Below are 7,869 nucleotides of genomic sequence, written 5' to 3' on the forward strand. Positions count from 1 at the left end.
CCATCATTGTATACCATCTGCTTGAAGGATCATTGTGTGGCAGAGGCTCTACCTGAGTTGAAACGAGTGGTCATTGAACCACATTAACAGCCTGGCCATTCTCCTCTCACTTCTAACAAGGCAAATCTACCAAGGCCACTCACTGGATGTTTTCCATAGTTTTGCAGGAAAATTGCAGCAGTTTCTGAAATACTGAGACCACCAACAAGCACACCACATTCCAAATCACTTAAATGACCTCATTCTGATGATCATTTTAAAGCACAGGTAGACTTGGTAATGGCTAAATCAATTGTACACCCATATATATATATATATATATATATATATATATATATATATATATATATAGATATCATCACATATATATATCATACATCATTCCCTAGTTCATGTGATGGTACTCAGGCCTTGTGATTGGATGTTGGCCCTCGGCACCTTTACAGGTGATTACCTGTTCCTCCATAGCTGTAAGTCAATGGATGCAGAACATCTGTAAAAGTAAAGTGAGTATAATTTGGAGATTTCTATACTGACTGTCAGCTTGTATGTGCAAGGTAACATGGTCTCTTTATCATAGAGAGGATAACGTGATTGAACACAGATTTTATGCCTCAGTAAATACAAATATGTTTTTTTGTTTAAACCACCACAGAGCACATGTTTATGTCTCTCTAATCATGCAAGAATATATCACTCGTCAGCCGTGGTATTGCTGACCAATAGATATTGCTTACCACTTCTTCTTCTGAGTTTTCCTTTATCATAAATGCTTTATTTTCTTGCTTTGCAAAGTTCATTTACTGTATAGAGACACATAGTGTGAAATCTTCCTGGGAAGGTATGATATAACTCTTCATTCCATAACTGTATGTTCAAGAAGTTATAACGGGTAAATATGTTTTGTTCTCACGGTTCCTTGTGACCTCAAGCCTAGGCAGTCAAGATCACAAGGATTGGGTTACCAGAAGCGTTGTGGGTGTTTCATGCTGTTAGTTAGTCAGTCTCAGAGATGGGGGGGGGGGGGTTAAAAAACAAGGAGCATGTTTTATCATTTGGATTTGGGATTTGGTGCAGAGCTGGTATTTGGGAACAGAAGCAATTCTGGGGTCATTTTGCTCTTAGCAAAGAGCTGTATAGGTATCCTCTCCAGGTAAAGAAAATATTTACTGCAATAGCTAATATATTATTAATATATAATAAACTCTATAAACATCATATCAGTTATCCTTTCCCAAACCAGAGCCATTGGTACCCAGCATTCGAGGTACCCCCACCTGCACCATTATATCTTTGACCCCCCCCCCCCAGCCCAACCATAGCTCTCCCATGAGCAACATCTGCCCCACTATGGACGAACCTCAATGCTGGCTTTACAGTATATATAATAATTAATATTATAATATATACATTACCAATCCCCACACTAGTAACTCCAATCTATGCTATCTTCCGTGACCATTCCTTGGTTCTTTGGTCTTAGACCTCCCACCCAACCCCAGCCATAAATCACTAGCGAACCACTGGCAGATCTTGAAAACTCTACAAATAGGTGAAAGATTACAGTGGAATCCCAAAGAACATAGAGTAATAGTCCTTGACATTGCACTTCTTGCATGGGAGATAGGAAAAGACGAAATACAGCTGATGTTTCTTGTAAAAAAGTTTGTGTGACAGCAGATCTACACTGGAGTTTAGATTTTACTCAGGCTTCAGTGGTAGTGGTTGACTTTTCAGTTTGACAGATCCAGGTCAAATCTTTGAAATCGCTCATTAAAAAAGAAATTCAGTAGAAAAAAAATGAAAAAGAATAAATAAAATCTAAAATGTAGATTCCATTGCAACTATGCTGGTGAAGCTGTAAGATGTGCATGGCAGCTAGGTAACTAGAATCATTATTAGCAGGACTTGTAAATTTTCATTATGACATTTGAATTTAAAGCAGCCTCAATATTTTTAACATGGGGGAACTCTCAATATAACTTTTAGGTCTTCGAGGAACCCCTGCAATATTTACTATATCGACAGATCACAGTATATCAGTGTGGTGTTCATTGGGAAGAATGTCACCCTTACGGATAACCAAAAAGATCATTGGTGTCACTTAAACTGACCTGAGAGTCACAAACTTCTCATTTTTAAGGAAGATTTAGAAAGCTTTAGAAAATTTGGAGATTAAGTCAGGGGGATATTCACAGGTATTCCCCAGGTTACATACGAAATAGGAACTGTAGATTTGAATTTGTATGTATGTTGTAACAGGTACATTATTTTAATAAATGGAATTAAGACAGATGATTGTCTCAACGTATTAGGCAGCGTGGTGTCAGGTACTGTATAAAATCCTTACTGAGTTATTCACAAAGCAAAAAAAAAAAAAATCATTATGTAGCCTAGACATTCATTAACTTCTGGAGCAAACTGTACTTTGATATGCAAAAAGAAACAACTTCAGAGTTTGTCTTGGTCATTAAAGAGTTACAAGAGGCTAGAACCTAGCCTAGCCTAGTTACAAGAGTTCTAGTTACCTAGAACCTAGGCTGTGTTTAACAAAAGATTTCTTCTGCAAGTCATGCAAACACCAGCCCCTGTCAAGCCTCTGTTCTGCACAGAATGAGCAGGGAACAGTCTGTTCGTATGTAGGAGTTGTCCGTATGTCGGATGTCCCTAACCCGGGGACTGCCTGTATAATCTTTAATGTAAGTTTCCATAAGGGAAACCAAAACCCTGCCCGTACTAAGATGTCAGCAGTACTGGTGACCAGTCTTTCAGGTTTTTTTGGGCACATCTTCTGGAAATAAGTTCCTCCAACAGCCATAGGACTGACTGCTTGCCAGTAAAATACTTTTGTTTTTGTACTTTCAGTTCTTGTTTGGTTGGTAGCTTCTAAACTAAAATAGGAAAACTAAAAAATCAGCTCCTATTCAGATATATGTGCTGCAGTAACTCATCTTTCTGATGTCGTACAGTACATCGTGAATTGTGTGCCACACCACTGGTCAACGTACTAATGGAAGCCCATTCCTTAAAAAAGCCATTCATTTAGGTTCAACTTGTTCACTCTGTAAAGGAAGTGTTTCTCAACCAGGGTTCTGTGGATCCCCAGGGATCCAATGTAGATTCCTAGGGATTCCTTAAGCAATGAGCAATTTGTGTCTCTCAGGTTGGTTCTTAGGTCAATGGACACCAATGATTTTTTTGGCTATCTTTAACATTCTTCTCACTGACCACCATAGTAATGTACTGTGAGCTGTGGATATAACCATTATAGTGGAGGCTCCCTGAAGACCTGAAAGTTAGTTAAAAACTTTGAGAATGGTTGTTGTAAATAGAGCATCAGAAACTTCAGTAGCTCTCTTGATCCCACCTAGTTCCTGGGCTGATTGACAGCAGCATCATCATGCCTTGTACTCATCATCTGCTCTGTTATCTGTTGGCTTCCTAGGATGGCGATCAATTCAGAAATGGAGTCTTCCATAGGTGCAAAGGAAAGCTTTATGAGCGGTGATTTTGATGCAAAATTGGCAAAAAACATTGTTTTCGACAAAGAATAATCTGTTTAAATAAAACGGATCGAAGGGGGAGCAATGGTGAGTGATCCACAAGTTTTGCTTTATTATACTACAGTGCTATATAAGTCCCAGCTAGTTAGTCCACAGCTTTTACCCTTCATACACTGAGTAATACAGTAAGTATCAATAAGTATAAATCATTGATATTTTAAGATGATTTCCAAGGTAATGGTGATGCTTCCTGCCTGTGGTTTTCTGTACAAGAATAGCCTATTTGTAAGTTACTTCTTGGTTGTGGTTCCCTTCTGTGGGCTGGGCCCATGCCGATTTTGGGTGCTTTTATAGATAGGGCTACCACATTGCATTCCTTCTACTATGCAGCTTTGACAAAAATGACAATCCATCAGAAATCAAGCAATTGGTAAATTTAAACAGGGAAGTTAAATGGGAAGTGGTTTATTTTTGTAACGTGGGTGTTGGATCTAAATACCATGGTTCAAATCTTTGTAAACAATCAAACAAATCACTGCCACACACTTATATTACCAGGCTGATTGAATTCAACTATTAAAATGCCTCCTAAAGTACAATATGTAGTCAAAAGTATATGGACAATGACAGGAAGACCTCCTTAACCTGACTCACTCCCCATTCTTAGACTCCCCTCATTCAATCACTTCCACTCGTTTTAGTCTCATGTCTTTAGATCATACTGATTTCCGGTACAACTCAATCTTAGGCTCTGAAAAAAGTTGCCCCTGCCAAGTTTCCTAACTCCTCCGACACTAACCTTCAACTATGGCACAGTAATCATGCAAGGAATGCTTGTGCAGCTCAACACAAGTTAAGAAATTCTGACCTTAGTAGCTGCTTCCTTTACTTCTTTTCCTGATTACAAGCCTAAACTTCATCACTTTAACACTACAGTTAATGTTACCAAAGTATTTCTCTGTACTCATTTCTCCTAAACAACCAAACAATGCTACCTCTTTGCCACATTAACCTACCTCTTTAATCCTACACGTCTGCACACTTAACATTGGTTTAGGAGTGGCCAATACCCCTACCCTCAACTTTGGGTTAAGAGTGGACAATAACCCCTACCCTCAACTACAGGTTAGGAGTGGCAAAGAACTCCAACTCTCCTCATCAGGTGAGGAGTGGCCAATACCCCCACCCTCAACATGGGGTTAGGAAAGGCCAATAACTCCAACCCTCAACATCGGTTGAGGAGTGGCCAATACCCCTACCCTCAACATGGGGTTAGGAGAGACCAAGAAATAGCTGCCTACTGTAATGAGCCCAGGAGCACAAACCACTACCTACACCAGGAATTATTTAAACAAGTTTTATTATGAAATCCAGAAACAAGCCAAGGTCATTCACAAAGGTCAGTCTGATAATGTGTGGTACGGGTGGGTGAGGCAGAGGCGTAGTCAGAAACAAATCTAAAGTCAGGGCAGGCAGAGTTCATGCGAGGTCAAATATCTGACCCGGTCACTGCAGGTAAAGTCCAATCTGGTGATGACACAACAGAGGTTAACAAGACTAACCAACACAAGAACGCACCCAAGCACACTGTTACATAGAACAACGGGCAATGGTGCAATGGACAGGGTCTGAATAAATGGGCGTATAAATGAGTGCCCAATAACCTTGCGCCACCTGGCGCTATTTGATTGGGGAAGCCACTACACTGAATCACTGAGCCGCACTGTTCACCGATGCTGTTTGGTCGAGCAGTATTTCCACCAGAACCGAACCCCCTGCCGAAGCAGAGAGACGCGCTGTGAGTAGGGCAGCGGCAGCACTCTCTCCCACACCGCCCGCGATCCCAGGAGGACACCGCGGGCTCGCCAGCCAGGTAAGTACCTTAGACCTACTTTTAGACAAAAATCAGCACAAAAGGATGTAAAATTTTAGTTAACCAAACTATTCCCACACCATCCACCTCTTCTACCTATAAGTCAACCGAAGTCTAAAACCCCATAACTCAACCCAATACCCTTTTGGACTTACTTTGTACTCATTCCTGCATCTTTGCTCATGCACTGACCAAGCTGTTTAACTCTTACTCTGTACTGGTATTTTTCCACACTTTGACTCATTCTTTCTTTCCAGTTAGCATCCTATTTGCATTTTTCATTATACCCACAAACTACTTTAGCACAAAAGACCCACAGACATTCTGTACTTTGGCTCACTACCCAAACCCGATCATTCTGGCCATCACAGGCTTTCATATGACTAATGCCCTCATAAGGCCAATGACCTACCTAGAGCCATGTCAAAAAGTAACTTACCATCAATCACCCTCTAACTTTGGACCGTCCTTTTCATTGGTATAAATGAAATTGCATTCTTTTGGTTTGTTTATCATTATTGTGACTGTTCCTATCAAAGTAACTGTTTGTTATTGGTAACTCTTTGTCTTCTATATTCCTCCCCGTTCATGTTTCTAATGGCTCCATCATTGCACCTTGATATTTTCCTCTTTACAAACGTCCTTGTATCCCTCTGTCCTAGATAATGTTCCATGATGCTTGTCTACTTTTCATAGTTGGCTGACAGGTACCTAAAACCTAACTTGGATAAAACCTAACTTATCATTTTCACCTTCAAAAACCTTCCACTGATATGACTATAACTGTAAAAAACACATTTTTCCATACATAGGTGTCTGGTATCACTTTTTGACACTTTTGTCCTGCTGCTTCCGCCTGCACAATATATCCTAAATGCCCCTTTTTGTCCCCAGAGACTACCAAACACGCAGTACTTACTCTTATTATTACTGGCCTTAACTACCGCGTTGACGTTCTTTTATCTAGTATTTTACTAACTAGACTCTACAATCTATCATGAACACCGCAGCTACACTTATCCATCCCTTTCATTGTTTCTCATTTCCTGCTCCTCTCTGCAAATTGCACCATTGGCTTCTACTGTGCCTTGGAATTAAATGCCTTGCCAATAAAATACCCAATTGCTTCTGTCCAACTTGGATAAATACTTCATTTTGATACAGTGCTCTTAGCCCCTCCAATGAGCTGCTAATGAACTTTTAACTCTTACCTCACCCCATGCATAGATCCAAGACTTTTCTAGGGGATTACACATTGGAATTCCATTTTGCATCCTGTTTACCTTCAGCATATTTAAAGAAACCCCTACAACCCTGATCCCATCAACTCATCTTCCCACTTTTCATAACAAACACTAATTCCTCCCAATTCCATCTCTCCTACCTATTGTGTACTATGATCCCCCACTGTTTAGCTTGTAAGAAGTTGACTGGGCAGGGTCAACCTCTCCTCATGTGTCAAAGTTTGCTCCCGTTATGTATGCTTGTCGATTGCAGCCCCTACTTATTGATACACAGTTTTGTAATATGTTGGAAGTTTATAAATAGAAGATCATAATATTAACACATGGTAGTGGTAAAGCTATAGCATGGCATACCACTTTGGTGAACGTTCTTTTCTGTGCCAGCAAGATGGTGCCCCTGTGTGCTAAATCAGCTCCAAGACATGATATGATTATTTTTGGAAGGAGGATGGTGGCTTGTACGAAGCCCTGACCTCAACCCTACTGAAAACCTTTGAGATGAACTGAAATGGGAGTCAGGTCTTCCCTTCCAACCTCATAAATGGCCCTGGGAATGTGCACAGCTTCAAACACACACTCCAAATGCTTAGAAAAGTCTTCTCAAATGTAGGCAGCACCATTTTAGTCCTAATGATTTTGAAATTAGATACCCAACAAGCTCATATAGGCTAATTGTCAGGTGTCCATCGACATGTAATTGGCTAAATACAATTTTCTTTTTTGATTAGTTTAAAATAGACTATGGAATGGTGTGCCAGTGGGAAGATGTCTTTACAGTTTATGGCATGGAAACACAATAGGAATTTAACTTAACTCTAAATTAATTTAACTTTTAGATTGTTGTCAATGAAATTTTAATGAAAGATTTCCCCTTACTGACTGTTCCATCAAAAAATTTAAAACTTGTAAAATTCTGAGACTGGACAGTGTAAGATCAGCAACAGACTGACAAAGTGATCTTTTTTCTCTCTGCTCCTGTCATTATGTTCCTTTTTAGTAGACACCTGATTGATTGATACAACTTCCCTTTTTCCTAATCTGAAGAATTGTTTAGGATACACGTTGAATTATTTTCTCTCATGATTTTATTTCTTGCTGAAATCCAACTCTCTTCCCCCCAGGAAATCCAAAGACAACATCCAAAAGAAGCAACAACTCTCTACTATAGTTTATAATTACATAGTTTAGAAAATGGTTGGATTTCGGCTTTCATTACAACATTTTGTTTTTCCTATGAGTTAAATAAAAT

The sequence above is a fragment of the Pyxicephalus adspersus genome, chromosome 4 (genome assembly GCF_032062135.1).
Source record: "Pyxicephalus adspersus chromosome 4, UCB_Pads_2.0, whole genome shotgun sequence".
NCBI lineage: Eukaryota > Metazoa > Chordata > Amphibia > Anura > Pyxicephalidae > Pyxicephalus > Pyxicephalus adspersus.